The sequence below is a fragment of the Arachis stenosperma genome, chromosome 7 (genome assembly GCF_014773155.1).
Source record: "Arachis stenosperma cultivar V10309 chromosome 7, arast.V10309.gnm1.PFL2, whole genome shotgun sequence".
Taxonomy (NCBI): Eukaryota; Viridiplantae; Streptophyta; class Magnoliopsida; order Fabales; family Fabaceae; genus Arachis; species Arachis stenosperma.
In genome coordinates, this window is record NC_080383.1 from 46,376,673 (window position 1) to 46,395,485 (window position 18,813).

At 39.5% G+C, this 18,813-nt stretch overlaps 2 non-coding genes across 2 annotated transcripts; one reads left to right on the forward strand and one right to left on the reverse strand.

Moving 5' to 3' along the window:
* The first annotated feature begins 7,450 nt into the window (after window positions 1-7,450).
* LOC130943004 (small nucleolar RNA R71) lies at window positions 7,451-7,556 on the forward strand. Its single transcript, XR_009071544.1, has one exon. It is a non-coding gene; the product is annotated as a small nucleolar RNA R71 (small nucleolar RNA).
* Window positions 7,557-14,303: 6,747 nt separating this feature from the next.
* On the reverse strand, window positions 14,304-14,407 carry LOC130942655 (small nucleolar RNA R71). The gene has a single exon (XR_009071220.1). It is a non-coding gene; the product is annotated as a small nucleolar RNA R71 (small nucleolar RNA).
* Window positions 14,408-18,813: the final 4,406 nt, after the last annotated feature.

Genomic DNA, 18,813 nt, shown 5'->3' on the forward strand with positions numbered 1-18,813 from the left:
AAAGTGAGATGCCAAAACTGTTCAGAAACAAAAAGCTACTAGCCCCGCTCATCTAAATTAGAATCTGAGCTTCACTTAAAACTCGGAGATTTTATTGCTCCTTAATTTCTTTTTATCCTATTTTGTTCATCTAGTTGCTTGGGGACAAGAAACAGTTTAAGTTTGGTGTTTTGATGAGCGGATATTTTATACGCTTTTTGGGGGTAATTTCATGTAGATTTTAGTATGTTTTAATTAGTTTTTAGTAGAATATTATTAGTTTTTAGGCAAAAATCATATTTCTGGACTTTACGATGAGTTTGTATGTTTCTCTGTGATTTCAGGTATTTTCTGGCTGAAATTGAGGGAGCTGAGCAAAAATCTGAGTTAGGCTGAAAAAGGACTGCTGATGTTGTTGGATCCTGACCTCCCTACACTCGGAATGGTTTTCTGGAGCTATAGGAGTCTAATTGATGGGCTCTCAATTGGGTTGGAAAGTAGATATCCAGGGCTTTTCAGCAATATATAATACTCCATACTTTGCGCGAAGATAGACGATCTAAACTGGTGTTCAACGCCAATTCCATGTTGCAGTCTGGCGTCCAGCGCCAGAAACAAGTTACAAGTTGAAGTTCAATGCCCAAAACACGTTACAACCTGGCGTTCAACTCCAGAAACAGCCCAAGCACATGAGAGGCTTAAGTCTCAGTCCCAGCACACACCAAGTGGGCCCCAGAAGTGAATTTCTGCACCAATTATCTTAGTTTACTCATTTTTCTGTAAACCTAGGTTACTAGTTTAGTATTTAAACAACTTTTAGAGACTTATTTTGTATCTCATGACATTTTTAAATCTGACTTATATACTCTTTGACGGCATGAATCTCTAAACTCCATTGTTGGGGTGAGGAGCTCTGCAGCGTCTCGATGAATTAATGCAATTGTTTATGTTTTTCCATTCAAACATGCTTGTTCCTATCTAAGATGTTCATTCGCGCTTAATTATGGAGAAGGTGGTGATCCGTGACACTCATCACCTTCCTCAATCCATGAATGTGTGTCTGACAACCACCTCCATTCTATATCAGATTGAATGAGTATCTCTTAAATTCCTTAACCAGAATCTTTGTGGTATAAGCCAGATTGATGGCGGCATTCATGAGAATCCGGAAAGTCTAAACCTTGTCTATGGTATTCCGAGTAGGATTCTGGGATTGGATGACTGTGACGAGCTTCAAACTCGCGAGTGTTGGGCATGATGACAAATGCAAAAGAATCAATGGATTCTATTCCGACATGATCGAGAACCAACAGCTGATTAGCCGTGCTGTGACAGAGCATTTGGACCATTTTCACTGAGAGGATGGGAAGTAGCCATTGACAATGGCGACACCCTACATAGAGCTTGCCATGGAAGGAACTTTGCACCTTGCTATTGAGTTGAATATTACATTACAGGAATTCAGAAGACAATGCATCTCCAAAACTCCAACATATTCTCCATCACTGCACAACAAGTAATTATTTCGCACTCTTTTATTTTTCTAATAAGTCAAACTGATAATTATAATTGATATCCTGACTAAGAATAATAAAATAAACATAGCTTGCTTCAAACCAATAATCTATGTGGGATCGACCCTTACTCACGTAAGGTATTACTTGGACGACCCAGTGCACTTGCTGGTTAGTGGTACGAAATCATAAGAAATCTTGATTTTGATATTGGGATTAAAATTTCGTGCATCAGGTTGCATGAAATTGATCTGTTGTTTCCTTGAAATGATCCTTTGACTCTTGTTCCTCCTTGACGATTACCTTTCCATGACAACTCCCTTCATTTTCTCCTTCACCTTCAAGGGTCTCTTCTACCTTCACCTTTAGTGCCTCCTCTAGCTCCTTATGAAGTATGGATTCACGAAGACGATCCTCTCTCTCTTGTTCCATTTCAATAGCATAATCGGGATCATCTTGCTCTTGGATTGATAGATGTGGGTGCTCTTCTATGGATGGTGGTGATGGGATGGGTGGATTATTATGCAGTTGAGATGAAAGTGCATTGGAGCTTGAGGGTTGAATATTGAAGGTATTCAGTGGTCCGATTTGGTTGGCGAGGGCTTGTATAGTAGAGTTTAGATCAGCAAATGCTTTCTCCATGGAGGTTTGGGGTGGATAGGAGAGTTCATTTGTTAGGAGAAAGGGTTCATGGTAGAAAGGTGGTTCATCTTAATAAGGATAAGGAGATGGTGTATATTGAGGTGGTGGTTCTGTGTATGGTTGATTTGGCTGAAGGTGGTTGGTATGGTGGATAAGGATTAGGGTCATATGGTGGTGTTTGGTGGAAAGAGGCTTGTGAGTATGGTGGTCCAAAGTCATGTTAAGGATATCTATCATTTTGGTATGCATTGCAGAATGGTCTTTGTCCATGATATCTTGGAAGGTGTTGTTGCCTAAAGGGTTGATCAGATCCTCTTGGCTCCGTCCATCTTTGATTGCTTTGACCTTGATGCATATTCCTGGTCTCATTATAGTGTCCATTCCTAACAATAACATTGGAATCAAACTTGAAGCCAGAGGGGTGAGAATTCATAGTAGTAGAAAAAAATAGAAACAAAAACTAACAAAAAAAATATTTTGAAAAAGATAAGACTTTGAAAAATATAAGATAAGATTTTGAAAAAGATATAATTTTTGAAAAAAGATAGGATAAGATTTTGAAAAAGATATGATTTTTTTTTTGAAAAAGATTTGAATTTTGAAAAATAAGATAAGATAAGATAAAAAAATTTTAAAATAAAAATCTGAAAATTTTTTTTAAAATATTTACAATAACCAATAATAAGGCACACGTTTGCAATTCCCCGGCAACGGCGCCATTTTGACGTTAGGATTTTTGCTAGTAGAGAATTTTATAAAAATAATCGCGTTGTAAGTATAGATTCTAAACCAACAGAAATCCCTTCGTACAAATGTTTTAGTTGTCACAAGTAACAAACCCCTTTAAAAATTGATAACCGAGTATTAAACCTCGGGTCGTCTTCTCAAGGAATTGCAGGGAGGTATGTTCTTATTATTGGTTATGGAAAAGCAGTGTTTGGGGTTGAAAAAGGTTTTAAGCAAGAGAAATAGATTACAGAATTGATAAATTGATAACTAATAAAACTTTTGGCAAGATATTAGAACTGGAAGTCTGATGAGCGGATAATTTATACGCTTTTTGGCATTGTTTTTAGGTAGTTTTTAGTAAGTTCAAGCTACTTTTAGGGATGTTTTCATTAGTTTTTATGTTAAATTCACATTTCTGGACTTTACTATGAGTTTTTGTGTTTTTCAGTGATTTTAGGTAAATTCTGACTGAAATTGAGGGATTTGAGCAAAACTCTGAAAAAGTCTGACAAAAGGACTGCTGATGCTGTTGGAATCTGACCTCCCTGCACTCAAAATGGATTTTCTGGAGCTACAGAACTCCAAATAGCGCGCTCTCAACGGCGTTGGAAAGTAGACATCCAGGGCTTTCCAGCAATATATAATAGTCCATACTTTATTCGGAAATTGACGACGTAACTTGGCGTTGAACGCCAAGTACATGCTGCTGTCTGGAGTTAAACGCCAGAAAAACGTCATGATCCGGAGTTGAACGCCCAAAACACGTCATAACTCAGAGTTCAACTCCAAGAGAAGCCTCAGCTCGTGGATTGAACAAGCTCAGCCCAAACATACACTAAGTGGGCCCCGGAAGTGGATTTATGCATCAAATACTTACCCATGTAAACCCTAGGAGCTAGTTTATTATAAATAGAACATTTAACTATTGTATTAGAGGTCTTTTTTGATCATTCGGTCTTGTGACCACATGGGGGCTGGCCATTCGGCCATGCCTGGACCTTTTACTTATGTATTTTCAATGGTGGAGTTTCTGCACACCATAGATTAAGGGTGTGGAGCTCTGCTGTACCTCAAGTATTAATGCAATTCTATTTTCTTTTATTCAAATCTCTCTTATTCTTATTCCAAGATATTCATTCGCACCTAAGAACATGATGAATGTGATGATCAGATAACCCTCATCATCATTCTCACTTATGAACGCGCGTGATTGACAACCACTTCCGTTCTACATGCAACCGAGCTTGAATGTGTATCTCTTAGATTCCCCAACAGAATCTTCGTGGTATAAGCTAGATAGATGGCGGCATTTATGAGGATCCGGAAAGTCTCACCTTGTCTGTGGTATTCCGAGTAGGATCCTGGGAATCCGGAAAGTCTAACCTTGTCTGTGGTATTCCGAGTAGGATTCCGGTAATGAATGACTGTGACGTGCTTCAGACTTGCAAGTGCTGGGCGTGATGACAAACGCAAAAGAATCAAGGGATTCTACTCCAGTAGGCGCAGGAACCAACCAGTGATTAGCCGTGCTGTGACAGAGCGCGTGAGCGTAGTTTTCACTGCGAGGATGGGATGTAGCCTTCGGCCAGGTGATGCCTCCAGACGATTAGCCATGCGAGTGACAGCCGCAGAGGACCATTTTCCCGAGAGGATTGAAAGTAGCCATCGTCGAACGGTGAACCCCTATACACAGCTTGCCATGGAAAGGAGTAAGAAGGATTGAGTTGAAGCAGTAGGAGAGTAGGCGTCCTTGAGCCATACAGTATCTCCATTCGCTTATCTGAAATTCCCACCAATGAATCTGCATAAGTATTCTATCCCTTTTATTATTTCTTCTTATTATTAATTTTCGAAACCATAAACAAATTTAATCTGCCTGACTGAGATTTACAAGGTGACCATAGCTTGCTTCATACCAACAATCTCTGTGGGATCGACCCTTACTCACGTAAGGTTTATTACTTGGACGACCCAGTACACTTGCTGGTTAGTTGAACGGAGTTGTGAATTTAACCAGTGCCATAAGAAAGCCTTCATCTCAAAATAGTTAGAACATGGATCACAATTTCGTCCACCAAAGTCCTATTACTAAAACAAAGGAAAGTCAAGTGAAATAATTAGTTTGATCCTCAAGTCCTAGTCAATCCCTATGGGAAGACTAGCTTTAGAGCAATCTGCCAATTTCAATCACTGCTTTATTTGATAATTCAAGAGTTACCAATTATTTAACCCAAGCCAAAAGAGAAAATTCTAAATTAAATCGAAGACATCATAAATAGAATAAAGCAATCATAAATCCAGAAATACCTCAAATTATAATAAATAGAAATATCAAATGTAACATGGAAAAGTTCATAGACAAATAAAAGAGAAAGTAAATAAAAAGAAACATTGAACCTAGGATCGAGAGTCACTCCTAAAACTAAGAGAAGTCCTAAATCCCTATCCTAAGAGAGAGAGGAGAGAACCTCTCTCACTAAAAACTACATCTAAAACTAAAATTATGAATTATGAAAGCCTCCTTATGAATGAATGGATTCTCCCACTTTATAGCCTCTAGTCTGTATTTTCTGGGCCATAAACTAGGTCGAAAACAGCCCAGAAATCGCTAGAGAAGAAATCTGTCACGCTTATTTTCGTCACTGCGACGCGGCCGCGTGGGGCACGCGTTCGCTTCGCCTAGCATTAGGGCAACTATGGCATATTATATATCAAATTGAAGCCCTGGATATTAGCTTTCCAACGCAACTAGAACTGCATCGTTTGGATCTCTGTAGCTAAAGTTATAGCCGTTTGAGTACGAAGAGGTCAGGCTGTACAGCTTAACAACTTCTTCAACTTCTTGTATTCCTTCCACTTTTGCATGCTTCCTTTCCATCCTCCAAGCCATTCCTGCCCTGTAATATCTGAAAACACTTAACACACATATCAAGGCATCTAATGGTAATAAGAGAGGATTAATAATAAGCAAATATAAGATCAAAGAAGCATGTTTTCAATCATAGCACAAAATCAGGAAGGAAAATGTAAAACATGCGAATTGTATGAATAAGTGAGTAAAGAGTTGATAAAAACCACTCAATTGAGCATAAGATAAACCATAAAATAGTGGTTTATCAACCATCCTCTTGCCACGGGCTTGAGGTCAAGCCTACCTAGTTGGTATGACTTGCCTTGCACATTCCTCCTCCATTGTGCTCTTTCCGCACAAATGTCCCCAAGCACTTGGTCCAACCTTTGGTCGGTGTTGACCCTTCTTGTGTAAGAGTGTGGGTCTCCTTGCATTTGTAGTAATTTGAGCGCCACTCTTATACTTTTTGGGCTGAAATCCAAGAGTCTCTCTGGGACCATGGTGCACCAATTCTTGGGGCTTGGGTTCATGCTAGTATCATGCTTTTTGGTGACCCACGCATTTGCATAAAACTCTTGCACCATCAAGATTCCAACTTCTGGGATAGGATTGGTTAGAACTTCCCAATCTCTTTTACAGATTTCTTATTGGATCTCCGGGTACTCATCCTTTTTGAGCCTAAAGAGGACCTTGGGGATCACCTTTTTGTGCTTCACCACATCATAGAAGTGGTCTTGATGAGCTTTGGTGAGGAATCTCTTCATTTCCCAAGGTTCGAAAGCGAAATCAATTGCTTTTTCTTTCGTTTTTTTAGAGGATTCTCTGAATTTGGGTGCCATATGTTGGCGTTCAACGCCAATGACTGCTCCCTAATAGGCGTTGAACGCCCAGCTACTCCTTTGCTGGCGTTCAATGCCAGAAGCTCCTCTTTAGTTTGGCCTCAGCTCCAATATTGAGGGCTTTGCATTCTTCTCTTGGGTTCACTTCAGTGTTACTTGGAAGAGTGTTAGAAGGCATCTCAGGGATCCTCTTACTTAGCTGACCAATTTGTACCTCCAGATTTCTGATGGAGGACCTAGTCTCTATCATGAAACTGTGAGTTGTCTTAGAGAGATCGGAGGCTATGGTAGCTAAGTTAGAGAGGCTCTGCTTAGAAGTCTCCATCTCTTACTGAGAAGGTGAGAATGGTCTGTTATTGAACCTATTCTGGTTTCTTCCACCTTGATTGTTGTTGAAGCCTTGCTGAGGATTCTGTTGATCACTCCATGAAAAGTTGGGATGATTCCTCCATGATGGGTTGTAGGTGTTTCCATAAGGCTCATTGTTGGAATTCCCTAAGGAATTTCCTATATAGTTAACCTCCTCCATCATGGGTTGATCTGGATCATAGACATCTCCGTCATAGGAGGCTTCTTGAGTGCTGTAAGCTGCAACTTGCATTCCAGTCAAATACGAAGAGATCATATTGACCTATTAGGTCAGAATTTTATTCTGAGCCAATATGGCATTCAGAGTGTCTACCTCCAGAACTCCTTTCTTCTGAGCTACCCCATTGTTCACAGAGTTCCTCTCAGAAGTGTATATGAATTGGTTGTTTGTAACTATTTCAATGAGTTCATGTGCGTCTTCAAATGTTTTCTTTAAGTGGAGTGATCCACCAGCAGAGTAGTCCAATGACATCTTAGACATCTCAGAAAGGCCATCATAGAAGATATCTAGCATGGTCCAGTTTGAGATCATGTAAGGAGGGCACCTTCTGATCAGTTGCTTGTACCTCTCCCATGCTTCATAGAGGAATTCACCCTCTTTCTGTCTGAAGGTTTGAACTTCCACCCTAAGCTTGCTCAGCTTTTGAGGTGGAAAGAGCTTGGTCAAGAATGCGTTGACCACCTTCTCCTGAGAGTCTAGGCTTTCCTTAGGTTGAGAATCCAGCCAAAGCCTAGCTCTGTTCCTTACAGCAAAGGAGAAAAGCATAAGCTTGTAAACCTCAGGATCCACTCCATCGATCTTAACAGTATCACATATCTGCAGAAAGTCATATATGATTTTATTTAGATCTTCTTGTGGAAGTCCATGAAATTTGCAATTTTGCTGCATTAGCATAACCAATTGAGGCTTCAACTCAAAGCTGTTGGCATTAATGGCCGGAATGGAGATGCTGCGCCCATAGAAATCAGAATTGGTTGCAGTGTAAGATCCAAGGACCTTTCTTGTGTCTCCTCCATCATTAGGATTGGCTGCCATATCTGTATTTTAAACTTCTTGTTCGAAAAGCTCTGTGAGGTTTCCTCCGGAATGCTATGCTTTAGCTTGTTGTAAGTGCTTCCTTAAGGTCATCTCAGGTTCAGGATCAGGATCAAAGAGAGGTGCTTTATCTCTGTTCCTGCTCATAAACAAGAAAAATAAAACCAAGAAGGAGAAAGAATTGGAGTTTCTACGTTAGAGTGTAGAGAACTCCCAGTGAGATATCTAAAGAAGAAAAAGAATGAAGGTAGAGGAAGAGATGGAATTCGAAATAGAGGGGCAGTGGATTTCGAATTTAAGGAATAAAAAGGAAAATTAGAATAAAAATTTTTTGTTTTACTTTTTTTTATTTAAATGATTTGGAAAGAATAAAAGAAAATAAAAGAAAATTAAAGGCTAGGACCACTAATTAACTTAAAAGATTTGAAAATTTTAAAGGTAGTTTTCGAAAATAAAAGAAAGAAAAAGTCAAACAAAGATTTTGAAATTCAATTGTAAAAGAAGGTAAAGATTTAAAATTTAAAAGTTTTAAATTTAAAAAGAAGATAAGATAAGTTGAAGATTCTTGATGGCCTAGAGAAGGGGAGGTTGAATCTATGGCCTTCTTTTAAGTTGATTGATGAACCCTTGAAACCAGGAAATAAAAATTTGCTTCTGTTTGACTGCGTGATGGGTTATGCAGGAGACAATTTAGTTTTGTCTCATAAATCGCAGAGAGACAAAATAGTGTAGAGAAGAAGAAAATGGCACCAGCATATATCCTAGTTTAGTTGCTCTATGCAATGCAACCTACATCCAGTCTCCACCACAACGTTGGTGGAATTTTTACTATACCTTCAAGTGTTACAAACACCAATTCCCTAGGATTCAACATAATCCTATCTGGGACAAACCAAACTTCAACATAAGCTTGATTTGGCTAGACAACATCCTAGACTCTCACTACACTAAGTGCTTACCCAACTTAGTAAGGGATACACCAGATACAAGATGCAAAACAGAAATACAAACAAATAGAAATCTGAAATCAACTTTGGCTTTTCTCTCCAAATTTCTCTCTTTGCCTTTTCTCTCTATTTGGGTTTTTTAAAATGCCTCTGATTTAAGTCTTTTTCCACTCAAGAGAAAACAGAGAAAGATAAACATTGAAATAGAATAATAAACCAGTAAACCATGAAGGAGATGATGATCATAGCCTTAAAGCTATCAGATGAACCAACTTCAAAACACTCTATGATTGTTCTTCATTTTGGCGGTATGTTTCTTTGATGTAGAAACACGGTCCAAAGCATTGAACTCTCACTAGAAATGCTCTCAATGCAACTCAGATTCTGGTTCTCTCTCTTTGCCTTCAAACTAAAGTGATTTTCCTATTTGAATGTGCTTTGTCTCAACACCTAGGGCTTACTTCACAAAGTTAGCTTCTTCTTTCTTTCATCAGCCCCAAAAATCAGGGATTTGAAATCAGAGACAAGTAATACACCTTCCTTGAAAATAGATTTTCAATGGATTTGATAAATCCAAGCCCTCAGATTTGTGCTTTGCCTCCAAGAAATAATTGTAGCCATTGATTCAAAGCAGATGTAAACAGTAACCACTTTCTTCATCTTTTTTCGAAACGGTATGTGTAGAAGAAGGTAGGTTTCAATCAAGCTATAAACATGCACATAAGTGGAAACAATCTACCTTTATCTTCTGATCAAGCTAGAGGAGCCCTCTGCTTTTAGCTTCATTGATTTGACCTTTTCTTCAAGAAGCTTCTTTCTCTTTTCTTCATTTTGTATTATCTGAAAGACAAAGCTTGCAATGAAGAACTCTCTTTTTCTTCTCTGTGTTATACCCAAAGGACATCAGGCATTCCAGCTGCTGATTTCTTGCTTTTGAGAAACCACGTTGGTGATGTGAAAGAGAGAGAAAAGAGAAAAGATGGAATTTTGGTTCGGTGGTGGTGGAAAGGTTCAGAAGCAAATGTGACTTGAAATACTTAGTTAGTAACTAAGTTAAATGAATAGATATGGATGTGGACCACCTCTTTTGGGCTTGGCTATTCTTGGGCCTGTTTTCTTTTCCTCCTTGTTGCTATATCCTAAACAAATAGATTCCCAATTGAACAAAGCTTTACTTTGTTTCAATTTGCATTAGGCTTGGTTGTGGATTTAATATACTTCAGCACATTTGATTTCTTTGTTTCATTGGTTTGGGCTGCTGCACAATTATTTTGGGCCTGCATCACTAAATGAAATAATTAAACCCAATTAGATATTTAACCTAATAAATCAATGTTTGTCATTATTATTAAATTAATTGTATTTTTAACTCAACAATCTCTCCCTTGATGACAAACATTATATATGAGGTAATAATCAGAAGAATTGAATTAAAAAGGTTCAGAGACTTCCCTTTGATGAAACCAAATTAACTTGATGTGCTCCCCCTTTCTTTCATAAGAGTTGCTCCCCTTTAATGTATGCTTATCACTTAACCTGAGGATACAATCAATAATGGCAGCAAAATAATCCAATGTATATACATGCTTATCTAGGATTAAACAGCACAAGTATAAGCACAACAACAAAAAAAACATAAATATCCATGAACTTCAAATGGCTTAAAGTCAAACAAGTTCAGTTCACAAACACAGTTCAATTCACAAACATAAAACTAATCATAAATAATATCCAATAATTTCAGTAAGCCCTATGTCTTATTGATGAGCGGATAATTTGTACGCTTTTTGGCATTGTTTTTAGTATGTTTTTAGTAGTTTGAGTTAAGTTTTTAGTATATTTTTATTAGTTTTTAGTTAAAATTCACTTTTCTGGACTTTACTATGAGTTTGTGTGTTTTTCTGTGATTTCAGGTATTTTCTGGCTGAAATTGAGGGACCTGAGCAAAAATCTGATCCAGAGACTGAAAAGGACTGCAGATGCTGTTGGATTCTGACCTCCCTGCACTCGAAGTAGATTTTCTGGAGCTACAGAAGCCCAATTGGCGCGCTCTCAACGGCGTTGGAAAGTAGACATCCTGGGCTTTCCAGCAATATATGATAGTCCATACTTTGCCCAAGATTTGATGGCCCAAACTGGCGTTCAAAGTCACCCTCAGAAATCCCAGCGTTAAACGCCGGAACTGGCACCTAAATGGGAGTTAAACGCCCAAACTGGCATAAAAGCTGGCGTTTAACTCCAAGAAGAGTCTCTACACGAAAATGCTTCATTGCTCAGCCCAAGCACACACCAAATGGGCCCGGAAGTGGATTTTTATGTCATTTACTCATCTCTGTACACCCTAGGCTACTAGTTTTCTATATATAGGACCTTTTACTATTGTATTTACATCTTAGAATCTTCTGATCTTTGGAACCTTTTTCTAGAGATCTTTTGATCACTTTGGGAGGCTGGCCATTCGGCCATGCCTAAACCTTGTTCTTATGTATTTTCAACGGTGGAGTTTCTACACACCATAGATTAAGGTGTGGAGCTCTGCTGTACCTCGAGTATTAATGCAATTACTATTGTTCTTCTATTCAATTCCGCTTGTTCTTTGTCCAAGATATCACTTGTTCTACAACTTGATGAATGTGATGATCCGTGACACTCATCATCATTCTCACTCATGAACAAAGTGACTGATAACCACTTCTGTTCTACAAGCATCAAAGGCTCTAGTGTTTATCTCTTGGATTCTTTAACCGGAGTCTTCGTGGTATAGGCGAGAACTGATGGCGGCATTCAAGAGAATCCGGAAGGTCTAACCTTGTCTGTGGTATTCTGAGTAGGATTCAATGATTGAATGACTGTGACGTGCTTCAAACTCCTAGCAGGCGGGGCGTTAGTGACAGACGCAAAAGAATCGCTGGATTCTATTCCAGCCTGACCGAGAACCGACAGATGATTAGCCATATGCTGTGACAGAGCATAGGAACGTTTTCACTGAGAGGATGGGAGGTAGCCACTGACAACGGTGAAACCCTTGCATAAGCTTGCCATGGAAAGGAGTAAGAAGGATTGGATGAAGACAGTAGGAAAGCAAAGAGACGGAAGGGAAAGCATCTTCATACACTTATCTGAAGCTCTCACCAATGATGTACATAAGTATCTCTATCTTTATCTTTATGCTTTATTCATTTATCACTATACCCATTTGAGTCTGCCTGACTAAGATTTACAAGGTGACCATAGCTTGCTTCATACCAACAATCTCCGTGGGATCGACCCTTACTCGCGTAAGGTTTATTACTTGGACAACCCAGTGCACTTGCTGGTTAGTTGTGCGAAGTTGTGTTTATGCCATGGTATTGAGCACCAAGTTTTTGGATTCATTACCGGGGATTGTTTTATGTAAAAGTAGTGATCACAATTTCGTACACCAAGTTTTTGGCGCCGTTGCCGGGGATTGTTTGTGTATGGACGACTGACGGTTCATCTTGTTGCTTAGATTAGGTATTTTTCTTCAGAGTTCTTAAGAATAAATTCTAGTGTTTCATGATGATCTGTTGAAGTCTGGCTGGCTGAGAAGCCATGTCTAAACTTATTGGACCGAGGTTTCAACTTATCATCACAAGAGCTTGTTGATTTCTATCAATCTTGCTGTTGGAGCAATGATCTGCTAAGGCTTGGCTGGCCATTGGCCATGTCTAGTGTTTTGGACCGAAGCTTTCTTTGAAAGCTTGGCTGGCTGTGAAGCCATGTCTAATTCCTGGACCGGAGTCTTAGACTAACATTGCAATGATTCCTGGAATCCAAATTGAGAATTCCGAAACCTTTATTTTCTATTTTCATATAATTTTCGAAAAAGCACAAAAAAAAATTTATAAAAATCATAAAAACCAAAAATATTTTATGTTTCTTGTTTGAGTCTAGTGTCTAATTTTAAGTTTGGTGTCTTGCATGCCTTGTTTATTTGATCTTGGTTCTATTTTCAAGTCAATAGTACAGGGAACTGAAGATTCAGAACATGCAGCAGAGGAATTACACAGAAAAAGCTGGGCGTTCAAAACGCCCAGTGAAGAAGGACAGACTGGCGTTTAAATGCCAGCCAGAGTGCCTGGTTGGGCGTTTAACGCCCAAAAAGGTAGTGCATTTGGCGTTAAACGCCAGAATGTGCACCATTCTGGGCGTTTAACGCCAGGATGGCACAAGGGGGAGGATTTTGTTTTCAAAATCATTTTTTTTCAAGTTTTCAAAGTTTTTCAAAATCAAATCTTTTTCAAATCATATCTTTTCAATCAAATGTTTTCAAAATCAATTTCTTTCCTTTTTCAAAGATACTTACTAACAATTAATGATTTGATTGAACATTTTAAGTATGTTGCCTTTTCTGTTGAGAAAGGTTTAATGTTTGAATCATATCTTTTCTTGTTAGGCAAGTCATTGATTTTTAAATCAAATCTTTTTAAATTGTTTTCAAAATCATATCTTTTCAATCATATCTTTTTAAAAACCATAACTTTTCAATCATATCTTTTTAATCACATCTTTTTCAAAATAGTTTTCAAATCATATCTTTTTGATTTCTAATTTCAAAAATCTTTTTCAAAAATTTCTTGACTCTTGATTTTCGAAAATTAATTAATTTTTTTTAAAAACGTTTTCAAAATACTCCACTTGATTTTCGAAAATTTCTTCCTCTCTTCCCACATCCTTCTATTTATGGAGTACCACTCCTTCTCAATGCACAATTCGAACTCTATCTAACTAAGTTCGAATTCTCTACTTCTTCTTTCTATTTTTCTGTTCCTCTGACACCTCAAGGAATCTCTATACTATGACATAGAGGATTCTATATTTTCTTGTTCTCTTCTCTTTCATATGAGCAGGAACAAAGACAAAGGCATTCTTGTTGAAGCTGACCCTGAACCTGAAAGGACCTTGAAGCGAAAGCTAAGAGAAGCTAAGGCACAATTCTCTGTAGAGGACCTAACCGAATTCTTCAAAGAAGAAGAACACATGGCAGCCGAAAACAACAACAATGCAAGGAAGGTGCTGGGTGACTTTACTGCACCTACTCCCGACTTCTATGGGAGAAGCATCTCTATCCCTGCCATTGGAGCAAACAACTTTGAGCTTAAGCCTCAATTAGTTTCTCTAATGCAACAGAATTGCAAGTTCCATGGACTTCCATTGGAAGATCCTCATCAGTTCTTAGCTGAATTCTTGCAAATTTGTGACACTGTCAAGACTAATGGGGTTGACCCTGAGGTCTACAGACTTATGCTATTCCCTTTTGCTGTAAGAGACAGAGCTAGGACATGGTTGGACTCACAACCTAAAGAAAGTCTAGACTCATGGGAAAAGCTAGTCAATGCCTTCTTGGCAAAGTTCTTTCCACCTCAAAAATTGAGTAAGCTTAGAGTGGAAGTCCAAACCTTCAGACAGAAGGATGGAGAATCCCTCAATGAAGCTTGGGAAAGATACAAACAATTGATCAGAAAATGTCCATCTGACATGCTTTCTGAATGGAGCATCATAGGTATTTTCTATGATAGTCTCTCTGAACTATCCAAGATGTCTTTGGATAGCTTTGCTGGAGGATCTCTTCATCTGAAGAAGACGCCTACAGAAGCTCAAGAGCTAATTGAAATGGTTGCAAATAACCAATTCATGTACACTTCTGAAAGGAATCCTGTGAACAATGGGACAAATCAGAAGAAAGGAGTTCTTGAGATTGATACTCTGAATGCCATTCTGGCTCAGAATAAAATATTGACTCAACAAGTCAATTTGATTTCTCAAAGTCTGTCTGGAATGCAAAATGCACCAAGCAGTACTAAGGATGCTTCATCTGAAGAAGAAGCTTATGATCCTGAGAACCCTTCAATGGAAGAGGTGAATTACCTGGGAGAACCCTATGGAAACACCTATAATTCTTCATGGAGAAATCATCCAAATTTCTCATGGAAGAATCAAGAGAGACCTCAACAAGGTTTCAACAACAATAATGGTGGAAGAAACAGGTTTAGCAATGGCAAGCCTTTTCCATCATCTTCTCAGCAACAGACAGAGAACTCTAAGCAGAACCCCTCTGACTTAGCAACCATGGTCTCTGATCTAATCAAAACCACTCAAAGTTTCATGACTGAAACAAGGTCCTCCATTAGGAATTTGGAGGCACAAGTGGGACAGCTGAGCAAGAAAGTTACTGAACTCCCTCCTAGCACTCTCCCAAGCAATACAGAAGAAAATCCAAAAGGAGAGTGCAAGGCCATAAGCATGGCCAAATTTGGAGAGGAAGGAGAGGAAGTGAACGCCACTGAGGAAGACCTCAATGGGCGTGCACTGACCTCCAATGAGTTCCCCAATGAGGAACCATGGGAATCTGAGGCTCAAAATGAGACCATAGAGATTCCATTGGACTTACTTCTGCCTTTCATGAGCTCTGATGAGTATTCTTCCTCTGAAGAGGATGAGTATGTCACTGAAGAGCAAGTTGCTAAATACCTTGGAGCAATCATGAAGCTAAATGACAAGTTATTTGGAAATGAGACTTGGGAGGATGAACCTCCTTTGCTCACCAAAGAACTGGATGACTTGTCTAGGCAGAAATTACCTCAAAAGAGATAAGATCCTGGGAAGTTTTCCATACCTTGTACCATAGGCACCATGACCTTCAAGAAGGCTCTGTGTGACTTAAGGTCAAGTGTAAACCTCATGCCTCTCTCTGTAATGGAGAAGCTAGGGATCTTTGAGGTGCAAGCTGCAAGAATCTCACTAGAGATGGCAGACAACTCAAGAAAACAAGCTCATGGACTTGTAGAGAATGTTTTGGTAAAAGTTGAAGGCCATTACATCCCTGCTGATTTCATAGTCCTAGAGACTAGGAAGTGCATGGATGAAACCATCATCCTTGGCAGACCCTTCCTAGCCACAGCAAAGGCTGTGATTGATGTTGATGGAGGTGAACTGATCATTCAAGTAAATGAAGAATCCTTTGTGTTTAAGACACAAGGATATCCCTCTGTCACCATGGAGAGGAAGCATGAAGAGCTTCTCTCAAATCAGAGACAAACAGAGCCCCCACAGTCAAACTCTAAGTTTGGTGTTGGGAGGCCACAACCAAACTCTAAGTTTGGTGTTGAACCCCCACATTCAAACTCTAAGTTTGGTGTTGGGAGGTTCCAACATTGCTCTGAGTATCTGTGAGGCTCCATGAGAGCCCTCTGTCAAGCTACTGGCATTAAAGAAGCGCTTGTTGGGAGGCAACCCAATGTTATATTTTATCTATTTTCTTTTGTTATTTTATGTTTTTTTGTAGGTTGATGATCATGAGAAGTCACAAAATCAATTGAAAAAGCAAAAACAGAATGAAAAACAGGAAGAAAAACAGCACACCCTGGAGGAAGAACCTACTGGCGTTTAAACGCCAGTGAGGTTAGCAGTTGGGCGTTTAACGCCCAGTCTGGCACCATTCTGGGCGTTTAACGCCAGAAAGGGGCACCAGACTGGCGTTAAACGCCAGGAAAGGGCAAGAACCTGGCGTTAAACGCCAGAAATGGGCACCAGCCCGGCGTTTAACGCCAGAAATGGCTCAAAACGTGATTTTGAATGCCATTTGGTGCAGGGATGACTTTTCCTTGACACCTCAGGATCTGTGGACCCCACAGGATCCCCACCAACCCCACCACTCTCTCTCTTCTTCACCCATTCACCAATCACCTCAACCACTCTTCCCCAAAACCCTTCACCTATCAAATCCCATCTTTCTCTTCACCACTCACATCCATCCTTCATAAAACCCCACCTACCTCACCACTCAAATTCAAACCACTTCCCCTCCCAAACCCACCCATAATGGCCGAACCCTACCCCTCCCCTCTCCTATATAAACCCTTCTTTACCTCTTCATTTTCACACCACCTAAACACCACCTCTCCTCCTCTTTGGCCGAATACAAAGCCATTCACTTCTTCCTCATTTCTTCTTCTTCTACTCTCTTCTTTATTCTTTTGCTCGAGGACGAGCAAACCTTTTAAGTTTGGTGTGGTAAAAGCATTGCTTTTTGTTTTTCCATAACCATTTATGGCATCCAAGGCCGGAGAAACCTCTAGAAAGAGGAAAGGGAAGGCAAAAGCTTCCACCTCCGAGTCATGGGAGATGGAGAGATTCATCTCAAGGGTGCATCAAGACCACTTCTATGAAGTTGTGGCCTTGAAGAAGGTGATCCCCGAGGTCCCTTTTTCACTCAAAAAGAGTGAATATCCGGAGATCCGACATGAGATCCGAAGAAGAGGTTGGGAAGTTCTTACCAACCCCATTCAACAAGTCGGAATCTTGATGGTTTAAGAGTTCTATGCCAATGCATGGATCACCAAGAACCATGATCAAAGTGTGAACCCGGATCCAAAGAATTGGCTTACTATGGTTCGGGGGAAATACTTGGATTTTAATCCGGAAAATGTGAGGTTGGCATTCAACTTGCCTATGATGCAAGGAGATGAACATCCTTACACTAGAAGGGTCAACTTTGATCAAAGGTTGGACCAAGTCCTCATAGTCATATGTGAAGAGGGCGCACAATGGAAGAGAGATTCAAGAGGGAAGCCGGTTCAATTGAGAAGGCATGACCTCAAACCCGTAGCTAGAGGATGGTTGGAGTTTATCCAACGCTCAATCATTCCCACTAGCAACCGGACCGAAGTTACTCTAGACCGGGCCATCATGATTCATAGCATCATGATTGGAGAAGAAGTGGAAGTTCATGAGGTTATAGCCCAAGAACTCTATAAGGTGGCGGACAAGTCCTCCACCTTGGCAAGGTTAGCCTTTCCTCACCTCATTTGTCACCTCTGTTATTCAGTTGGAGTTGACATAGAGGGAGACGTCCTTATTGATGAGGACAAGCCCATCACCAAGAAAAGGATGGAGCAAACAAGAGACCCCTCTCATCATGAGATCCCTGAGATGCCTCAAGGGATGCACTTTCCTCCACAAGACTATTGGGAGCAACTAAACACCTCCCTAGGAGAATTGAGTTCCAACATGGGACAACTAAGGGTGGAGCATCAAGAACATTCCATCCTCCTCCATGAAATTAGAGAAGATCAAAGAATCATGAGAGAGGAGCAACAAAGACAAGGAAGAGACATTGAGGAGCTCAAGCACTCCATAAGACCTTCAAGAGGAAGAACAAGCCGCCATCACTAAGGTGGACCCGTTCTTTAATCTCCTTGTTTTCTTGTTTTTCGAATTTTAGTGCTTATGTTTATCTATGTTTGTGTCTTATGATCATTAGTATCTTAGTGTCTATGCCTTAAAGTTATGAATGTCCTATGAATCCATCACCCTTCTTAAATAAACAATGTTCTTAATTGAAAAAGAAAAGAATTGCATGAATTTTGAATTTTTTAACAGTTTAATTATTTTGATGTGGTGGCAATACTTTTGTTTTCTGAATGTATGCTTAAACAGTGCATATGTCTTTTGAATTTGTGGTTCATGATTGGTTGGCTCTTGAAAGAATGATGAAAAAGGAGACATGTTACTGAGGATCTGAAAAATCATAAAAATGATTCTTGAAGCAAGAAAAAGCAGTGAATACAAAAAAAAAAAAGAAAAGAGAAGCAAGCGAAAAAAAACGAAAAAGAAAGAGAAAAAGAAAAAATAAAGTTGTGATCCAAGGCAATAAGAGTGTGCTTAAGAACCCTGGACACCTCTAATTGGGGACTTTAGCAAAGCTGAGTCACAATCTGAAAAGGTTCACCCAATTATGTGTCTGTGGCATGTATGTATCCGGTGGTAATACTGGATGACAGAGTGCTTTGGGCCACGGCCAAGACTCAATAAGTAGCTGTGTTCAAGAATCATCATACTTAACTAGGAGAATCAATAACACTATCTGGACTCTGAGTTCCTAAAG